The following is a 22,930-nucleotide window of genomic DNA, read 5'->3' as shown; positions in this document are numbered from 1 at the left end:
GCTTCTCCACAGACTTTTCTTGTAATATTTCTGCCACCAGGCTTTAAAATTATACATTTCGACAGATTTGGTGCACTTCCACGACGGAAAATTTGAGCGAAGAACTGCTAAAAATAATGATTAAAATCAATTTCCATATGCTGTAAATTCGATCATGCTTTTGTAGAGCTCGTTTAATAATCTGTCACAAGGCTCAAACTGTGGCCTCTGATAGATTTCGCATCAGATTTGACACTTCGTGACATGAGTAGTTAGTTCTGTAGCTACTGCTCTTTTGGAAGCATTATTTAAGTGTGTAGATGTCTGGATTTGCAAGCCCCTTTCCTTTTTAAATATTAGTATTAACTACAGCGTCTACTTCACTATCAGAATTCATTGTAATGAAATATTAAACATAATAGCTTGTACATGTCTTATAAAGCTATGTGTTGACTGGAACACATGTACTGCAACAATGACCACAAGCCTCATTATTAGCTTTAACTGAAATAATTTAATTGGTGAAGTTTAGTCAACATCTAAGTTTCCAAGTGCATAATGTTTTTGTTCAGTCCTACACTTCTGCCCTTTTAACAAAAATCGCGATATTGTATGCCGTCTAGTTGCCACTTACGGTGGACATTTGTCGGTCCTTCTAAAATAAATCAATGTCCCTGTGTTCAAAGAACATTAGGCTATAAGCTAAGAAAGTGACTTTCGTAAAAATGTGACTTTGGTCCTTTTAACAAATAGCTATTCAATTACAAGCACATATGCATTTAAAACCAGGATATTCATGCACAGTTTTCTGCCCTAGGGTAGTCTTTCACTGCAAATCCAGCATTCTCCAATCTTTCCTATTTTCTACCTTCCTCTTTGTCTCCGCATATGATCCATATATCTTAATGTCGTCTATCATCTGATATCTTCTTCTGCCCCAAACTCTTCTCCCGTTCTCAGCCGGTGACGCAACCAATTTCTTTTTCTCTTTCTGGTCATTTCAGCATCATTCTTTCTTCACCCACTTTTTCCAACACAGTTTCATTTCTTATTCTGTCTGTCCATTTCACACGCTCCATTGTTCTCCATATCCACATTTCAAATGCTTGTAGTCGCTTCTCTCTACTTCGTCGTAATGTCCATGTTCCTGCCCACATACTATGCCACACTTCACACAAAGCATTTCACTACTTATTTGTTTTTCCAGAGGTTCCGCAGAAGAGGCTCCTTTTGCTGTTAAAGCGGCTTCCTTTGACATTGCTATCCTCCTTTTGACTTCCTGGCAGCAGCCCATGTTGCTACTTACAGTAGATTTCAAGTATTTAAAGCTGTCTTCTACTGCCTCGTTTAGAATTCGCATGTATAACTTCTTTATTTTTCTTCCGATAGGCATGGTCTTCTTCTTGTTTCCATTTATCTTCATCCCATACTGCTCACAGCTGTCATTCAGCTCCAGTAGCATATCCCTTAGTATCGTCTCCTTTTCTGCTAACAACGCCATATCATCCGTAAATCTTATGCATTTTATTCTTCTCTCTCCCACTATCACCCCTCCCATGTTCTGAAAACAATTCTTCACTAAATCCTCCAAGTACGTGATAAAGGACATCCTTGTACTGCTCTCCCTATTTCACTTCCTTCTGACATTTCTTCTCTTATCCTGACTTTGACTTGTTGTTTATATAAAGGTTACAGAACAGTCATTGTTTCATATAGGTCTAAAGGTTACAGAACACTCTTCTCTCTTTCAATCTACACTAATTTTCTTCAGGCTTCCCATCAATTTATTCCAATCCATTCTATCAAATGCCTTTTCTAAATCCACAAATACTATATATACTTCTTTATTCTTGTCCGATTGTTCGCAGCAGTCCAATTGCACCTCTCGTACCTTTGCCCTCCCTGAAGCCAAAAAGGCGGCTTCTTGTTTTGATTATCTGTTCTTTTAATCCCAACTTTCATCTGTACATTTGCACAGAGTCAGCAGTGCGTTTAATTCTGGAGTGCTTTCTTTGTTGATTGCCGCGAAATTGTTTACAATGATTCTCCGACAACGGTGCACTGTCTGCATACTGTCAGAATGCAATAAATAAAATATAACCTACTGTAATGTGTTTCGATGTCTACGTTTTTTCTGTATTTCATTTTTCCGATTTTCCATATTCTTACTCTTGGTTTAAGCACCAGATTGATAAAAGAAAACAATGTGTTTGCGTCTTTGACAGCTTGTTTGAAATAAAAATTTGAACTGTGGTCCACAATTCTGAATAGCCTAGCCCGGTACGTTTTGGAAACACAAGAATCTCTAAAAGATTCGAATGTGTTCTCAACTACCTGTGGTCCAGTTTGTGAATCTTTACAGATATCTAATCGGCGTATGTTTCTCCCTGTACGGGGCTACTGCATTTTCGCAACAGCTTGCCACTTCTGGATGTCACAGCCATCGACACCCATGAAATAGTTACTACATATTTAAAAGATGTAACGAATTGGAAGTATCATTTATGTAGCCGCTATGGTCTTTGAATGTCTCTACGCTATTCAGTTAGCTTTTTGAGAAAACATTTGAATATTACACGAAAGAAAAAGTTAGCGGTAGCGTTAAGGATAATTTTATTTATACTTAAAAGATATTAGATGGGAACGGTAAATGGATGACGCAAAATGAAGTGGCTTTTAACAAAGGTAATAGTGCACTTACAGCGATAGATAAGTGCTTGAATAAATGACAATATAAAGATTAAAAACCTGTTTAATATTTATAGAGTTATTGTAGAATCGAAAATATTTTATAATACAGAAATTAGGGGTAATGATTTATCTAGCCAGCTTATTGATAGAATTAAGCCTTGATTTTTTCTGAACCGACGCATGCGAAATCCGAGGTGCGAGACCCGCGTCGCACAAATCCGGACTACACGAGAGATAGTGAGTGGTTTATATAGTTGCGAGGTACGCAGACCTCGCATCTCGCAGCTATAGAAGCAACTCACTATCTCTCGTGTAGTCCGGATTTGTGCGTCGGTTCAGAAAAACCAAGGCTTTAGATCTAAATTTTGTAAGAAATTTCTATTATGGGAACGATACTAGTAAGGAAAATAAAATTCTTTAGGTCATATTATGGAGAAGGAGGATAGTGCCATTGAAAAGAAGTGTTTGCAATTTCTTCGGGATACGAATTTGAAATCCAATTGGCTAGGAGCTATAAAGAACGAGGTGAGTAGATTAGGTCTAAGATGGTTTTGGGAGGAAATTGGAGTAATGAATTTAAATGTAATTTGTAAAATCGTAAACGAGAGGTAATGACACTACGAGACAGGAATTATATCAAATTCTCAAGGAATTAAGAACACTAACTATAAGGACATTAAAACGTCATGGAACAAGAAGAATATGTCAGAATAAATAATAGGAGAGTGAGGATGGGCTTAGCTTGGTGGAGACTAGGAATATGGAAATTAAAAAACAGGAGGGGTACCATAGAGAAGGATATCTGCCCCCTTTGCGGCATGAGAGAAGACGCGTTCTATATGTTATTAGAATGTCAAGAAACAGACAATAGAAGGAAAAAGTGGATAGATAAAAATTGTTGAGTATGAATAGATATGCCATGTATATTGTGGGCCCCTATCACCACGACATGGCGCGTCCTCAGGTTGCGGATAGAGGAGACAGCCTCCAGATATGGAGGGTAGCTGCGAATATATTGAATAAGCAGTCGTGGACAGCCGATAAGGGTAGTCCTCCAGTTTGGCGGTTGGGCGAAGGGCTAACAACCCATCACCGTAAAAAAACAGCTTGTTACGAATCCATACAATAAGCCTCGGAATGGGACTGATTTTAGGGACTAATGGTGGACTTATGTGAGGGCGGCAGTGAACCTCCGGGTTCCTTAAAAGCCATTGTAAGTAAGTATGAATAGATATGTAGCGTGTAAGAAAATAAATACTATAACTGATATAAGAGAGTTACATAAATTGGGCAAATTTTTAATGATAGTGAAGATGAAATGGGAAGAGAAAGTTAAAATAAATGGTGTATTAAATTGATCTTGTAGTGTGTGTGTGTGTGTGTGTGTGTGTGTGTTTATTTTTTTGTTTTTGTTTGTTTTAGTTGTGAGACTTGGCATAGGTAAATAAAATTGTAAAGTAAGGCAGATCTGAGGTAATATAGAATTGTAACAGGTCTGTCTTACAGATATATGATAGATGAATGAATATAGGCCTATCATAATTATCATATATCTCATCATAGATTTCATATCCTATCCTATCCTATCCTATCCTATCATATCTTATATCATATCATAGATTTCATATCATATCATATCCCATTCTATCCTATCCTATCATATCATATCATATCATAGATTTCATATCATATCATATATATCATATCCCATCCTATGATATCATATCATGTAATAGATTTCATATCATATCATATATCATATCGTATCATATATCCTATCCTATCCTATCCTATGCTATCCTATCCTATCATATCATATGCTATCCTATCCTATCATATCCTATCCCATCCTGTTCTATCCTATAATATCATATCCTATCCTAACCTATCCTATCCTATCATCATATCATATCCCATCCTATCCTATCCTATCATATCATATAATAGATTTCATATCATATCATATATCATATATCCTATCCTATCCCATCCTATCATATCATATATCATATCATAGATTTCATATCATATCATATATCATATATCCTATCCTATCATATCCTATCCTATTCTATCATATCCTATCCTATCATATATCATATCATATATTATATCATATATCCTATCCTATCCTATCCTATCATATATCATATCATAGATTTCATATCATATCATATATCATATCCTATCCCATCCTATTCTATCCTATCATCATATCATATCATATCCCATCCTATCCTATCCTATAATATCATACCATATAATAGATTTCATATCATATCATATATCCTATCCTATCATATCATATATCATATCATATCTATCATATTATATCATATATCATATCCTATCATATCATATCATACATTTCATTTCATATCATATCCCATCCTATTCTATCCTATTCTATCATATCATATTCTATCCTATCCTATCATATTATATCATATTATCTCATCCTATCCTATCCTATCCTATCCTATCCTATCCTATCCTATCCTATCATCATATTCTTAAAAAAAATTAAACACTGTACGTTATTTTAGCCTACCTATTGATGTTATTATCTATTATGCTAATTCTAGCTGCGGTTTAAACGTTTAGTGTTTGAAGACGTGGTAGAGCAGATGACTGCGGACTGGGAGGTTCTGGGATTGTGACAGAGTGATGACGGGATTTCTTTGTCACTAGAGAAACTTCGGGTATTATGGAATACCATATTTGTTTTTGTTAAGTTCCTAACATTATTGACACAAAGTTTATGTATGTATGTATGTATGTATGTATGTATGTATGTATATGTATTTATTTACACTGCAAATGGGTAAATACCCGGTGACAGTGGTAACTAATTACACTCAATAATGACAGTTAATCATAATAATAATAATAATAATAATAATAATAATAATAATAATAATAATAAGGAGCATCCTAAATGAAATGAAGCACGATCACTTAAAATAGCACTTAAAGTAAATCTAATTTGTATCTTAAACCTAAGTGCGAACTTAAACCCACGAGTATGATATGTTCATACAAGCACAAGTACTTTTCAGCACTACACTCATTTCGCTCTCAACTCACTCACTGCACTGGAACTACGACACATTTCACTGACACTATCCTGATTTAACTAACACTTCAAAACATTTCACTGTTCAAATACTTTGCATTACCACTATAAACTATAAAACTTCACTGATACAAACACATTTCATTGACACAAGACACTTCTTCACTGATACAACACTTCAAATAACAAAACATCAATTACATCTTTATTATTCCTTAGAATCGTACTTACTATATTAACCTCGAAATCGCTAGCCTAGGCTCTATTGCAAGTTATTTCAGCACGTTCATTATAACTCACACCCTTTCACTGTAAATCAATCTCTTTTCTCTGCCACTACAACTCTCAGAATTTGCTTGAAGCTCACTGCACTTTCACTGTAACACACTGCACACCCAATATAAATGTTGCTGATCGAAAAGAGTAGCTTTATTAGCACGAATATAATCTCACAAAATGTTTATAGGTCTAACCTTAATAACATGTCCGCAGTTCTGTAGTCGGCCCTCCGAAGCAAGTTCTTGTTACTGAGGTCGTTTCTTCTCCTTCCCAGTTTAATTGAGCTGTGTAAGGTGTGTAACTTATGATTCAAAGCAGTTAATTAGGTAGAATTAGATGTTCCGCGAGAGGAACTGAACACCTCTGGTTTACAAGATAGAGCTGATATAGATCGTCCTGGAAGACATAATAGGTCTATAAAGTGTAGTCTACTGTATGAAGTCCCCGGTCTAAAAGTTGTTTCATTAATTAGCCTATATCTTCGTCGCTATGATTTTGGGAAAGATTTAATATATTGTAAGACACTTGGTTCGAGATTTTTTATGAAACTATAATTTCTAACTGTACCTTTTAGTGAATAATCGGTAGAACTGAGAAAAATTTCTCCGGCACCGGGACTCGAACTTCCAGCTTTACGTTTTGGCGCTTTATCCACTAAGCCACATCGGATTCAAGTTCCGATAACGATTGAATCGCTCTCATTTTAAATTCTACCTACTGTGTTCCTCTTTGTTGGTCTACTCTCGTATACCGTGTCACAGTATGTGTGATCGTAGACACAATTTCCAACCACAAATACAAAGGTGCACTCATTACCGTTCTCCAACCAGGAGATAAACCGTGAAAGGAATGTGCTTACTATTGCGTCGTCTATTGGAGCGAAGTAGATAGATAATATTAGAGTTATAACGTCAGTTTAAAAATCATGCGCTCTCCTGCATATGTTATTTCCTGTATGGAGGGATTAAAAGACCAGGAGATTAACAGTGATCTAATTTTGTAACTAGGGTAGTATAAAAATGTGTATATCAATGTTATGGTTTGTGCTTTGAGAGATAGCCAATAGAGATATGAGTACCCACGTGTGTGACCTTATGGCATCAACATTCATTCACAGCATTAGCCCGCTTCATTTCATTCCCTGCAGACTTTCTCGTGGTTGGAGTACAGTACGAGTGATTGTGGTCCTTCCCAGGAATCTGTGGAGTTACTTCGCGCATTTGGGGGCGGAGTCTATCTGTATCGGAATGTATTGCTGGCAGTATCAGCTAGAGTCCGCTAAGGGGTAAAATGCTCGTAGTAGAAGGTAGAGTAGAGTTCAGATAGAAATTATCCCCTCTTGCAAGCGATTGGTCGCTTCGTTCAAGCAATACCTCCCCCAGGACACTCATTGGCCCTAGCCCCCGCACATACCACTTGCGCACATGTCTTGTTTCGTCTTTCTACTCTACAGATTCCTGGGGCGGACTATAAGTGGCCGGGTTCTACGAAACGTCTTGAATCACAAAGTGATTATTTACGCTTTTTCATATTACTGTACTATGATGTACCGAAGGGATTCAATTCGGCATCGGAACTTGAATCCGGTGTGTCTTAGTGGATAAAGCGCCAGCACGCAAAGGTGGAAACCCGGGCGCCAGAGAGAATTTTTCTCCGTTCTATCGATTCTTCATCATATAGAAACGCAGAACTACTGCAATGAAACTCCATATTATGTACTCGGGTACATCATAGTAATAGGCCTATGTGCCTTTCAGGCCCATATTAGTAAAAAATGGCATCTTCTCGTTATTTTTCTTTGTTATTGGACTTATTTTCTCGTATTATCAGCTCTCTTGCTCATTTGCCTAATTAATAAATGGTGCAGCCTTAGCTCGGGATGTTAGAACTGCTGTCCTCGAGGCATGTATTGTGAGATTTACGGTGAACGAAGCTATCATGGATCATATCGTCTGTTTATAAGCAAAACACATTGACAAAAATATTACTTTGAGAAATAAAGACGTATATAATGTAGGCTACATAATGTGTGTATAAACTTAAGATTGGAAAATGTAATGCACATAAACAGAAAAAAAAAAACTTACTAAAAACAATATTTTGAGGATTAAATTCTGTCGAGAACTTTCAGACGCCTTTTTTCAAAAGTAATATTTTTTTGTATATATTCTTATTGAGAACCTCGCCGTCCTCTATTGAATATTGTATAATCAAATGACTTTTATGTAATCATCTCGTAGATACTTATTAATGGAGAATAATTCGTTCCAGTATCGGAAATTGAACTCAAAACACTCAGCTTGGCGCGCTGAGTGCTCTCATCTGAGATCCACAGCGCCGGCCCGAACTCTCCTTTTTATCGTCAATGCCTACGACTTTCGTTTTATTATGAATGTTATATATGCAGGAGCGCATGTTTTAATGACTTTCTATGGCTATTTTTTTTTACATTTTTTTACTCGATGAGTTTTGCTTGTAAACAGACGATATTTTCGCAGGTAGCTACTTACTTTTCTTATTCCACATTGTTCCATTATCTCCTTATTGTTATTAAACGTATTTTGGAATAATAATAATAATAATAATAATAATAATAATAATAATAATAATAATAATAATAATAATATATAATTTATTTTACTTATTGAATTTCATGGGAACGGGCAATACTAAGCCTAAATCCTGTGCGCCTCCTTGGTCTCGAGGTAGCGTCCTGGACTCCTGATAAAAATGGCCCGGGTTCGATTCCGGTCGTAAAGTCAGGGGAATTTTAATTCTGACCTCTTCACGGGGACTGGTTTTTTGTCCATTTTTCTGTGTGTGGTGTCTCGCATTGACCCCCGGATACTCTGTCGCATTAAACGGGATTGTCCTGCAGTGTGTCCGTGTGTTCAGTAGATTTGTGGGCCTAGGTAAGGCAAACACGGCTAATTTCGCAGTATTAAGGTTTTCTGTCTGTAGTTATATTCAAAAATGCTTTTAAAAACTTTCTTCATGCAGCAGTTAATCACTAGACATATTTTATTGGTTGGTTTAAAAATTATATTTTTAAGTGTATCCGAACAGGGAAATAGATCCATCTAAAACATGAAATGATATGTGTGTTTCAGGAACTCGTGTAACTTCGCAATACTGCTCGGGCATTTTCGCAGTAACACTTGTGCAATATTCAAGAATAATCTTTTTAGTTCAAACCATGTTTTAATGTAATCTAAACATCAGTACATGTTTATACACATGAACGAAACATAGGGTAAAGTTGCCTAATTCCGTGATACTCCTAATCCCGTGACACTTTTTTTTAAATTGAATGTCAGTCAAAGCTTTGCGTTCGACCATAGCGCCAGACATCTTTCTCGAAAGAGTGCATCTTTCGCCTACTTTTGAGACATTGGTGAACTTCCTAGCAAGATACCCAATCCCGTAACATTCAGTGAAAAAAAAAATGTATCACGGAATTAGGCAACTTTACCCTACATTAAAAAACTAGACAATAAATATAGAAGAACTGGTCTTCAATTTTATTAACACTAATGACAGAAAAGGCTTGCATATTAATTGTAAAGTAATAAATTTATCTAACACAAATCTGCATTAAACATTATTCCAAAGATAGAATAATCATTATGAGAACTATTTAGGCCTAATCCGAATCCGCTTCCCCTAGCAAGGCAATTGTTCTTCCTTTCTCTGCCATTGTTTGAAGGTGGACAGACTTTGCTTCTTTTGGGGACACAATTTTGTTAGGTTTGGTAAACAGTGAAAACTCCGTTTCATCTAAATTCCAAATGAGATTAGGCTTGGTACTCGGTTCTGCTTTCTCATACACTTCCTAGCACATCATAAAAAAATCGTTCAAATTCGAGCGAGTTGAGGCTGTTACTCTATGGTAGGACAGATCTTTTAGCTGGCGCATACTTAGCCTATAGCGCTTCTTAAAAGAAGTTCGAATCTGCGTGGCACTCGAACTGTTCTGCCGGCAACTAGCGGAAACTAATTAAGAAATTGAGTACCGGCAAAAGCACATTACGAACAAACTATATCAGATAAAACAACAAGCAAGGATACAAATTATTGATAAGAATGTGGAGAATTCATTAATCACAGTGTGCTACTTACTGTACAGTTCTGAATATCTCGACGATAAAACGTCCAGAAACACAGTACTGCAAATTCACTCACGATATCTCAGCAAACACACACCTACTAAAGCAGATAGATGTGTAACTTTCGCCAGAATGCGTTGCAATGGGATCTTTCTGCATGAAACATCCCCGACAGGTTCTGACATTTATCCGTATTTTTTGTAACCTCAAACGAACACGGATAACTCCGCAACTAATTAATATATGAGACACTGCGAAATTAGGCGTACTGCGAAATTAGCCAAGTTTGTCTTATAATAAGCCTCAGGCTGCGATGCCGAAATTAGTAAAGAAAAAATTATAATATAATATCAGTAAGAAGAAAAGTCTTATCAAATTGAAATATAATCTACTGTATATATATATAATTTGAACTGGTAATGGAAATTACGGGAAAACGGCTGAACGTATTTTAATAAATGACCCCTCATTTTGAAGCTTGGAACCCAACGTTTTTCAGAAAAATAGTAGTTTTGAGTGAAATGTCAATTTTTCAATATAATTTTCCTATTTTCTAAAATCCATCTGTCGTCACTAATTGCATTTCAGAATAAAACAAAATACACACTACAGTAAACAATATTACACGAAGGCCATGATTTGCAAGAATGCTGACATATTTAGAGCTCAAATGAAATTGGTTATTAAAAACTTCACGACTTGCTAAAAATAATTTACAGGTCTGATTCTGCGGTGTGTAATTTTCTGAGTACAGCTGTGTATTGGATATTAAAATCTATGAAACTTGAGGTGATTTGATGACATTATTACCATTATAAATGAAATATTATTATAGTTAATGCCATGCTGCGACTATTTTTCATTAATTATACATATTAATGATATGAAATTAAAACCTTTTGAAGTTATGTAAGCAGATGTAGAGAATATCTTAAATTAGATCTTGATTTATATAATTTACTGAGTGGCGGCTGTATAGTATAGATAGTATATGTTACTGAAAACTATACGTAAGATAATAATATTGTTATTAAAAATCAAATATTTTTATAGTTATTAATCAAGTGGGGTTGGGTCTTTTTCATATATTTAATGGCGGTGCTGGTGTTGATATTTATATGCGTGATTCTCTTCAGTATTGGCCGAGAGATCGCAACAATTATATTGCCTAAGGAAAGACCAAAAGGTAGTACTTACTGACAAAATAAGAGGCCTACAACATTTTGTAGTCTCCCGATCATTTCAGCAAGATCTCTTAGCAGGATAAAACGATTTTACCCTCTACATTTCAAAGTAGTTTACGAAACATGCAGCAGCTATACCAAGATGCTATGTCTATTGTTCGAAAGCATAGCAAACCTGACTTTTTTTTAACTTTCACCCACAATCCACAATGACCTGAAATAGCTATTGCTTTATTCCCACATGAAAAACCCACTGATCGTCCTGACATTGTTACTTGCGTTTTCGCGTTTAAACTCAAAAACTGAAGGTGGATAGGTTCAAGAAAAAGTATATGGCATAAAAAAACCATTCAGAGACAGTATGTTTCATTATTATGGAAGCAAATAACTTTGAAAATATCTGGTATTCTTCATTGAAAATAAATCTGATAAATTTTTATTTGAACGTCTAATGAACTTAGTTTGCAGCATTTGCTGCACAAGTCACTAGTATTGTATAAATTAACTGTAATTCTGTAGTTAAAAAAGCTTGAAATCTCCGGGGCACATCCTAGATTGGGGGGGGGGGATTCACTCTCTCCCGGCAGCTCCCTGAATTCATCACTGGCCGAAATGAAGAGGGTGTAGTAAGTTAACAGATTTGTAGGTGTGGGCCGCGTTCAGTTGACGCTTATGAATGGACGGTTCTCTGCACTTCTCTCGCCGACCGCCGGAACTGCGCCGTGGCCCTAACCTTCACGGAAGCGTGATACGGAATCTGCGCGGAAACCTACTGGAGGAGGATACAGATAAAGTTTCGCGACCACGCTGCAGCGAGGAAACTGTCATCTGGGATTCGTATAAATGCCACGTTTTCTATCAATTGGAGCTCAAAATAGGGCTCGTTTCACATTTGAAATGGAAGAAACTGATTATTCTGTGGACTTACCGTTTGCCGAAAGACTATTGGATCGGTTGCTACAGTCATAAGTAGGTAGCGGATTTTTTTATAAGACCATTTTAGGTTTTTGGAATAGGTGAAATAGGTTTTTTTTAGGTTTTGTGTACAACCTGTGAAAGGGGTCGCATTAACTGCCAGATCGTTAAAAATGTAGGGGAGAGTTGGGTAGTGTATCGGACATCGGGTAATATCTGACAGTACGTTTCTTTCATGTATCACCAGATGGTAGTACCTGAATGACATGGTTATGTTTCTGTATGCGACATTACAGAAACGTAACCATGTCATTCAGGTACTATCATCTGGTGGTAGATGAAAGAAACTCACTGTCCGATATTACCCGATGTCCGATACTACCCAACTCTCCCCTATCCTTACAGTTATTCTTAAAAAAAAATATATATATATATATATATATTAAAGCAACATGGACCACGACTGACCTTCTCAAGAACCAAAGTAGGGTCTATTTATCAAAATTTATAAGATTCGAAATTTTTGTACTTGTAGTTTGAATAAATTATTGTAACAATTAACATTTTATCTAATAAAATTTGTCTTGATATAAATAACTACATAGATTTAAATTTGCAATAGATAAAAGGTACAGTCCATGTATTGTGGGTCCCTATCACCACGGCATGGCGCGTCCTCAGGTTGCGGATAGAGGAGACGGCCTCCAGATATGGAGGGTAGCTGCGAATATATTGAATAAGCAGTCGTGGACAGCCGATAAGGCAAACACCAGCCATCTCCTCCTCGCCCCGTTCCGTGATCACTTGATCAAATCTCCGTCCCCCCTCGCGTATGTGGTACCTAAGAGGTTACGTCCAATTTCGGCTTCCCCTTCAAAATTTTCTAGAGCTCCTTCAAAGGAGCAGCGTAACCCGGAGTGAGACTAGTGGCCAACAGGCTTGGAGCTCACATATTTAGTTTTGTACAGACCCCAAACCCCACTTGCAAGGACGCGATTTGCGTACCTTTTAAATTTGTCCTCTCAATTCTCTTTCAATTTTTCGATTTTTTTTTTCGATAAGGAGTGGTCCTCCAGCTTCGGGGTTGGGCGAAGGGCTAACAACCCATCACCGTAAAAAGCATTTTGTTGCGAAACCAAACAATAAGCCTCGGAATGGGACTGATTCTCCGGCACGACCACAGCATAGTGTTAGTTGGGAGGCCGGAGGGAATAAGTTGACCGATGGCGGGCTTATGTGAGGGCGGCAATGAACCTCCGGGTTCCTTAAAAGTCATAAGTAAGTAAGTATAGTATAATGACAAATAACTTGATTAATATATTAATTAAATGAACAATTTTTATGAAGGAGTGTCATTTTCTTTAGATACATGGAATTAGAAGATGAAGAGAAATAGAATTTCGCACTTTATTTGGTACAATGGATTCATGCTTATCGATTTACGTGGACATAGTTGGCGACACTGACTAAACAAAAGAACGACTATGCGATAAATTGTTAGTGATAAATCGAGCTGCAGAAATTATCGCTATGTATGACTGTGATTGGTTGGAATTCAAATTTCATTACACTTCATTTCCCAAAATGGAATGACGTCATATAAATGAAATAGTCATTATTAGGGGGCGGATGCTGATGAAAAGTCATCTTATTATTTTTCAAATTAGAACGATGCCTATCAATATACAAATCCTTTCTATGTTAATATCAACGTAAAAAAGTAATTTCTTATTTTGCATTTTTGCATTTTTTTTTTACATTTTTGAACTAATAGGTCATTTTAATATCTTTTCGGCATTTTTTGGTCATTTTTAACACTTTGAAGAAGTTTTAGATAATTTGGAATGCAGTTTACTTTCTTCTTTACCGATAGGTGTGTTAAATCATTTTCTAACCTAATTGGTCAGTAGTAATTATCTACTGAATAAGTGAATAACAGTGAAGTTTGAGTTTTATAGTTTGGAACAGATTCTAAAGTCCATCCCTCATTCACACAACGAAAGTAATAGGCTATCAAATGCTTGACAGCAGCTTAGTTTAAGTCAGGACTTTGACCATTACTGTTCCTTTATCGGTACGAAGGTGTCTTTAGAATTTATGACTGGAAGCGAAGAAACTTTCACCATATCCTAGACAGAACGTTGTGTCTTCAACATGGTTAGAAAGGAATGTCTATTGCAGTAGACAGTATTTTTAACACAAAGATTCTAAGAATGCACGCTGCGCCCACAATTTGTTTTGTCATTCACACTCCCTCATCGGGAAGATCTGGTAACAAAAGTGATGCGCGGAAGGAGGAGGAGACGGAGAATGAAGGCACTGACATGGACCACTCCTGATTGAAACACGTTGTAAACTTCCATTAAAATCTATAATTTTCCCTTAAAAATTTCATTTTGTTGCATGTTCTTTTCCTTTATCTTAGCCAAATTCCAGGAAGTTGCCTCCTCTCTCCGAGATTTGCAGGACAGTCATTGAAACAAGGTGACTAATGTTTAAGAAGTTATGGTGTAAGTACGGTGAATAATATTTAAATGCCATTTTCTTTTAATTTCATGTCATTTTTCCGTTAGTTTAAGGGCATTTTAATGATTATTTTAAGTAGATTTTTAGGTCATCAACATTCTCCCCCTAGTCATTATGGTTTCACTTTCGTGTCTTCGAATATGCTAATCATAAATAAATACATTTAACCAAATGTGCAAAATTAAGTGACTGTGGTCAGAACTTAACGACGTTGTAATGGGAAGTAAGACCGCTAATTACAATATATCAAATGTTTCATGATGATGATGATTATTATTATTATTATTATTATTATTATTATTATTATTATTATTATAAATAAAACATCACATTAAGAACAAACAGCAAAGTCTTATATTTGATTCGAATCTATGAACCAAAACTGATTCTTAGTTACTGCAAACACAAGATGAATTGGTAGTTTCAGTGAAAATTTATAAAGCTATGCATACTGTTCACGCATTTGTTGAGTAATATTCAAATTTAAAGGCGAAATTGGCCAAGACGAAATGCAGCCACGGAAGATTATTGTAGATGGGTCATCCTACACGTAAAGTCAGGGCCTTACTGGATCTTGTATAGCTTTCCTCACATTTCCTGAAGTAATAAATTGCTGAAGTTACAAGAGCAAGAAGAATGTGCGTCTTAAGGACATATTTTATACATGAAGCTGTTTTCGTGAGTGAGTTTTTGTATTTCTGCCAATGTTCCAGTCCTTGTAATACTACCACGCCCGTTGGAACGCGAATTATCAACCAAATTCCGTTGTCATGGTGACATCATGCCTCGTTTCGGTGCAGAAACACATTTTAATGGCTTAAAATATTTCAACTGTCTAACTTGTCTGGCACTCAAAGAAATCTACAGAACTCAATCCTCAGCGTTAGGAATGGTAGTGATTTTGTTATGCTTGTTAAGAGTTTACTTGTATATTTAACGGACATCCACTAACATAGAACTAAATAAAAGAAATTAATTATTTGCAATGTATTACATTACATATGTTGTTACTAGAAATTAATTTCAGGTATTTAAACCACAAATCGACTTAGATTACTTGCTATGTAGGCCTACTGTATGATTGCTAATAGCGTCGAATATAAGCGGGGTACTGTATAAAGTTAGAATTACTATTTATTGCCGACAAATTAGTAAAGAAGTAAAAAACCAGTCATTTCCGAAGCATAGATCTGTATTGGTAAATTAGTTACGACAAGCATTAGTAATTAATTAATTCATTCATTCATTCATTCATTCTTAGTGTTTTGCTCAAGGGCAGGTCTTTCACTGTAAACCCACCATTCTCCAGTCTTTCCTATTTTCTGCCTTCCTCTTTATCTGCGCATATGATTCATATATCTTAATGTCGCGTATCATCTAATATCTTCTTCTGCCCCGAACTCTTCTCCCGTTCACCATTCCTTCCAGTGCATCCTTCAGTAAGCAGTTTCTTCTCAACCAGTGATCCAGCCAATTCCTTTTCCTTTTGCTGATTATTTTCAGCTTCATTCTTTCTTCATCCACTCTTTTCCAACACAGCTCCGTTTCTTACTCTGTCCATTTCACGTGCTCCATTCTTCTCCATATCCACATTTCAATGCTTCTATTCGCTTCGTCATAATGTCCATGTTTCTGCTCCATACAATGCTATACTCCACATTAAGCACTTCACTAGTCTCTTTTTTAGTTCTCCAGAGGTCCGCAGAAGATCATTAGTAAATACTAGCAGTTTAATTTGTTTCATCAATGAATTGTTGCAAAAAAAATTGTCATTTGTAAAATAGAATCGCGAGCAAGTTTTCTTCTAATCCTCTGTGCTTGGTAAACTTTCTTAAAAGTGTAGAACATTTTTAACGCAGTGTGATTTCATCTTCTAATACTGACAGAGGAGAAAAATTCATTCAAAGGTGGAAAAGAACATTTAGGCAAAGAATAAATATTGATTTTCAAGAGTCTAAAGAAAGATTTCGCATAACAAGAATTAAACTTGAGAAAATACTGCAAAACTTTATTCAGCTACGTTCTGCAACACAAAGGATTTTACATTTTAAAACTAAGAGAAAACTATTTCAATAGTGATTGAGCACTGTATTTTTTAAATAATATGAAAATGAATAATATTAATTTGGAAGATAATAGCCTATAATATGTAAATACATACCATAGCTCTCTTCCTAAAGTTCTGTCATATTGTTTCTCGCGTATGTTACGAATCCTTATTCGGTGGTACACGTTCAAAGGTATCCGACAAGTTCCGCTAGTTCTCAATAGATGGCACCATTATTGGAACTCGCTAAAAAGTGTCAGGGAAAATGATTATGTAGATTAAGCATAAATTATTTTTATAATAGACAAAATCAGCGGTTTCCAGTCAAACTCGATGTTGTTTTACAATCAGTATCGTGGAAATAAAAATTGAATTCTATAACACGGGTATATTTATCTACTATTGGCAACAGTGACTATTGTGTTCGCCATCTATTCACAAAAGTAACAACTACAGAATCGACACATCAAAAAATTATCGCTCACTATCGATTAGTATGGTCAGATATCTTTGAACGTCAGTGTACCAAATCAAATTGACTAAACATGTGTGGAGTTCATTCCATTTATTTAATTTTACTTTCTTTGTCAAGCTGAAAGAGAACTGTCCAAATGATAAATAATTTTTTTTCTTCTCATAATTTATCATGAAACATGATGGAAAATAGGTTCCCGCTATTTTTACAACAATGAAACTCATAAATGTCGAATAATTTGTGTGCGTCATAGACTAAGATTGTTTTTTCTTCTTTCGTAATTACATTAATTCATAACTAATAATACTTGAAACTGATTATAACAATACTTATTTCGGAAAATGTTAAAACAGTTATTAAATATGGCTGCAATTCATGTTCTCAGCGGAAAATTTCCTGCATATGACCTTCAACGGCTTCAAGACACCCGCGAATCAGAGGACAGCAACGTTGCATAGTAAAGAAGTATGGCTATCAAGGGGGACTTAGGGTGGCCCTCGTATAGTTATATATAATTTTCTGAAGTTATTTGTTTTTCATCTCCCAACCTCAAAAGTTGTTCCAACCCACGAAAAATTACTGCGTGTAAAATTTAATCTCAATTGCATAATTTTAAAACGACCTCGAAAGGCTATAAAATTTTACAATTTTTTATTTTCTGTGCAATTTTTTGTAACTATATTTCATTATTATTATTATTATTATTATTATTATTATTATTATTATTATTATCATCTTCTTCTTCTTCTTCTTCCTATCACGTATTAAGCCTGGTGGCCTGTTACGGTCTCATTCCATCGTTTCAGCGGACGGCCGTTACATTTTTTGTGAATAATGTCCGACGGAGCAAGTAATGTAACTAGAGGAATTGCCGAAGCAAAGTTAACACTAATGACGTAGTGCACCATTTCTGTCAGAAAACGTAATGATCAGGAGACATGGAAAAACGCTAAAAAGAAAATCGCGGTCAAAATACGATTGCGCTGCACCAACAATGATCCTCGGTCACAGAAACCCGTTCTTCTGACCGCTTTCTTCACCCGGATTAAGTGAGCATTCACAATTAACGAGAACCTTACCGGAGCCCGGGAACGGAAACTGAGAGTTGGCTAAATTTTAACTTTGCTGTTTCCGATCACAGCCTACTAGATTCATTCTGTTTTCATCTAAAGCTATTTTGTCGTCGTATATTTTTTTAGCAAGGAGAACATGACATAATATCTTGTCCATTCAATGCTTGTAAACTAACTAAAGCAGAATTCAGTAGAATCACTTTACATACTGTATATGCTACGAGTAGGCTATATTATGTGGTCAGACTACCACGTGAATTAAGGCTGGTTCACAATAAACCGGGAACGAGAACCAGAATGAAAACGAGAAGCAGAGGACGTGAATATGAAAATTGTTGATTCACAATAACCCGAGAACGTAGACGACTATGCATATCGATATGCATGTCAATAACGATATGTAAAGTCGATATTACGCATTCTGATGTTATTTGTGTATAATTGACCAACGGCGTTCTCTCATGAGTACAAGGCAGTCATCATAAACACAGGTTAACTAAATTCGAAATTTCAACTGAAACATTTCATTAGGTACTGTACTATAAATTATTCCCATGCATCTTTATTATCACAACCTATTTTAAGTCTACCATAACGTAAAATAATTAGAGAAGAAACATTTGTAATAGAACAAAAATGAACACAACAATAGTTATTGAATTGAAGCATGAATATGTAGTGTGTCATACAACCAATTCAGTAATAAAATATGATTCACTTACGATCTGTGTTCCAAGATGCAGCTATTGAAAGCCACGTATTCTCCTTCATTTTCTCATCTTCATATATTTATATAATGCTTATCGTAAACGTGAGGATTTTCCTCAACACTCAATATTAGAATCTCATCAAATAAAACTTGCTCCATGATGCACAGCACAGAACAAAATAATGCATAGGTTATGTCACGGTCTTCTTGCTACAAAATATAGGACGACAAAATAGCAATAGAATGAATCTAGTGGGCTGTGATCGGAAACGTGAATGCCAAAGTTGAAACTTGGCCAACTCTCCGTTCCCGATCCCCGGCTCCGGCAAGCTTTTCGTTAATTGTGAATGCTCACATTTCAATTTACACATTTTAACAATTTTACCGTTTTCGTTTCCGTTCTGATTCTCATTTCCGGTTTATTGTGAACCAGCCTTTAAATTCTTAAATATTCCGTGTCTTAAATTTCGAAGTTGGTTAACCTATGTTTATGTTGGCTGGTTTGTACTCATGAGAGAATGCCATTGATCAAGTATACACAAATAATATCAGACTGCGTAATATAGGCTTTACATACTGTATATCGTTATTGACACACACATCGATATGCATAGCCGTTTCCGTTCACGGTTTATTGTGAATAAAAAATACTCACTTCTCGTTCTCGTTCCCGATTTATTGTGGACCAGCCTTTACGTGGAGATGCATGCTGTTTTTAAAAAGGAAAGAATCCTTAGTAGAGAATATAAAAACAGATCATATCCAATTGTTGCGCGCTTCGATTTTGTTAGACCGCTCTGCTTAATTCGTTTGTTTATAACGCCACAGAAAGATAAAAAGAATATGGAGAAGTAAAAGAGAACTCCGAATTTTTCAGACCATGAAATAGGGATTCAATTTGAGCTGATTGGCTCTTACACCAAGACGGGAGACTGAATTCTGATGTGAATGCAGCCTATCGTTCCCACAAGACCCGGAAATCCATGCATTTGATGGAATTCATCCATTACAGGTCATAGTTTTGTCCCTGAAGGAAATAAAATATAGCGTGGGCAGAAAGACACATGATTAATAGGCTTACTAGTGCCGTGGTAGATGAATATTACAAATATTATCCATGACAATGTTAGGCCCTAAATGTCCCTGCAGCGTACGGTCTTAACGTTGTTAGTACTCTATTCATAGAAGTATGTGTGTATGTATTTATTCACACTGCAACTGGGTAAATAACCGGTGGCAGTGGTAACTAATTACACTCAATAATGACAATAATAAATACAATTAATAATAAATTAATAATAATAATAATAATAATAATAATAATAATAATAATAATAATAAGGAACAGCCTAAATTAAATGAAACACAATTACTTAAAATAACATTTAAAGTAAATCTAATTTATATCTTAACCTTAAGTTAGAACTAACACCCACGAGTATGATATGTTCATACATGCACAAATACCTTTCAGCACTACACTTATTTCGCTGTCAACTCACTCACTGCACTGGAATTACGACACATTTCACTGATACTATCCTGATTTCACTAACACTTCAAAAACATTTCACTGTTCAAATACTTTGCACTGCTACTATAAACTATAAAACTTCACTTACACAACACACTTCACTGACACAACACACTTCTTCACTGATACAACACTACAAACAATAAAATATTACACCCTTTAAATAGTGTGTATATATTACTGTCTATTAGATAAAGTCCTTAAGCCTATTTTTAAATACATTTTTGGTTATTGGTAAAGCCTTTAGTAAGCCTGGAGGTAAAGCATTCCAGTCCCTTATAGTACGGTTGAGAAAAGAAAACTTTCCAGTGTCCGTCCTCTGTCTTCTTTCCCTCAATTTATATGAGTGGTCGTTCGTTGAAGAGTAATTTAGCGGCTGCAACCTATTTTTTATTTCTCTTCAGACAGGCTCACTTCTGTATGTTTTGAACTTTGCGCATAATAGAATTCCCATTCTCCAGTCCGTGAGTGTGTCCCATTTTAATAGTGAATTATTACGACAAGCTTGAGAGCCCGTTATTGAATATTTTCCAATGTCTTAATATGTTGTAATCTGTAAGTATCCCAACATGCAACACCATATTCCATTACTGGAACTAGTGACTTATATGCAATCTCATTGGATTTATCAGAACCTATTCTTAGTACCGTCCACACCTGTGGAGTAACGGTTAGCGAGCCTAGCCCCGAAACCAGGTGGCCCGGGTTCGATTCCCAGTCGGGGCAAGTTACCCGGTTGAGGTTTTTTCCGGGGTTTTCCCTCAACCCAATATGAGCAAATGCTGGGTAACTTTCGATGTTGGACCCCGGACTCATTTCACCGGCATTATCACCTTCATCTCATTCAGACGCTAAATAACCTAAGCTGTTGATAAAGCGTCGTAAAATAACCTACTAAAATTTCTTAGTACCCTCATCACAAAGTGTAACGCTCCCCATGCTTTTCCCGCTGCATCAGTAACGTGTTCCCCCCAGATGAGACGGGATTATTTCGATTAGACGAAAATTCCAGTTTTTCATTCATTTCATTCACTATCACAAGATTTCTTTGCACAGACGAAATCTTTCCTCGCATTTCCCTCTTTCCACAATAATACCTATTTGACGTTGGTTTCTGTTTAAATAATTCAGGTACATCATTTCGCCTTCAATTCTATCAAGAAAATCGAATCACGCTGGAACTTTACCCTGATAAATTCCACATAATCACGGGCGGTTGAGTTTTACCCCGGTAAACCGCCACGTTTAATTTTGATCGTGATTAATACACCGGGAACTGAGGTTGAACAGATTAAAATGCGGACTTAACCGTGGTAACGTTTTGATCAAGAATGGTGCACTCGGCCGTAAGGAATTTCCAAAGCAAAGTTGACATCTGAGAGGATAAAAAAAAAAGAGAGCAATCCAAGCAAATATGTTTGAAATCAGTACAATGGATATGACGTCAAACTACACCTTCTATGCCCCATAATCCTCCACGAAATACCGCCAATTGCCAAATATTTAATTGCTATTATCGGTTTCGGTCATACATAAAAGGTTTAGAATGGATGTGGAGGTAACAGAAGTATTAGCAGATTATATCAATGTACATTTCACTATATATTATTTAAAATGTTATGGTTGTGACATGGACTGAACATTTCATTTCCACATTTTTTCTTTTATCAAGAAGGATGTTGGCACTCCTTCATGTGTTAAAGCATAGGGGGACATATCAACGGACATATTCTGCAGTTGAGCCGATCAGAATATTAGCTTATTCATAAAAAAGAACACCTGCTGAACTTGACTACACTTTTGAAATATTCAAAACACCACGAAACAATTTGTAATCGTAATAATATGCATAAAACAGCTGATAAACACACTGGAAAAAGAGATGAACTATGGGTAATTTGACGGCCATACTAGTACACCTTTTTGGTTCCACTGTTTCAAGCTTATGGCCCGGGGTTGGTTAACACTAACGCCTGCTTAGTCTAGTTGGTACAACAATTTGAAATGAATTCACTTTTTACTAGTAAAATAATTTAAGCTTTTTCTTTTTTTTTACAGGATTGATGTGTGGAGGAGTGTTTGTACAAAAGAGAACATAAGGTCAGTATTATATTATTGATACTATTACTACTTAGAACCCCGATTATCCGTCACCCTATTAACCGATCGGCGGGTTATCCGACTGTCTTTCTCTAGTACATATTTTTTCTATAAAGAAGGCTATTTATTACAAGCATTTACTGGTACACAGTAAGTTATGTAGCAGGAATTCTACCGCTGCCAGTAACAGAAACAGTTTCTTGTTAGAGGGTGTGTTTTTAATAGAATGAATGCGC

The 22,930-nt window shown here is 36.0% G+C and overlaps 1 long non-coding RNA gene across 1 annotated transcript in view; it reads left to right on the top strand.

Moving 5' to 3' along the window:
* The window catches only part of LOC138712963 (uncharacterized), a 150,477-nt gene that overhangs the window by 27,559 nt on the left and 99,988 nt on the right, over positions 1-22,930 (top strand). The window contains exon 2 of the long non-coding RNA XR_011335773.1: positions 22,653-22,694. This is a non-coding gene — a long non-coding RNA (uncharacterized lncRNA). The remainder of the gene's footprint in view (positions 1-22,652; positions 22,695-22,930) is intronic.

The sequence above is a fragment of the Periplaneta americana genome, chromosome 14 (assembly GCF_040183065.1).
Source record: "Periplaneta americana isolate PAMFEO1 chromosome 14, P.americana_PAMFEO1_priV1, whole genome shotgun sequence".
NCBI lineage: Eukaryota > Metazoa > Arthropoda > Insecta > Blattodea > Blattidae > Periplaneta > Periplaneta americana.
This window is presented reverse-complemented; position numbering and strand designations above follow the sequence as displayed.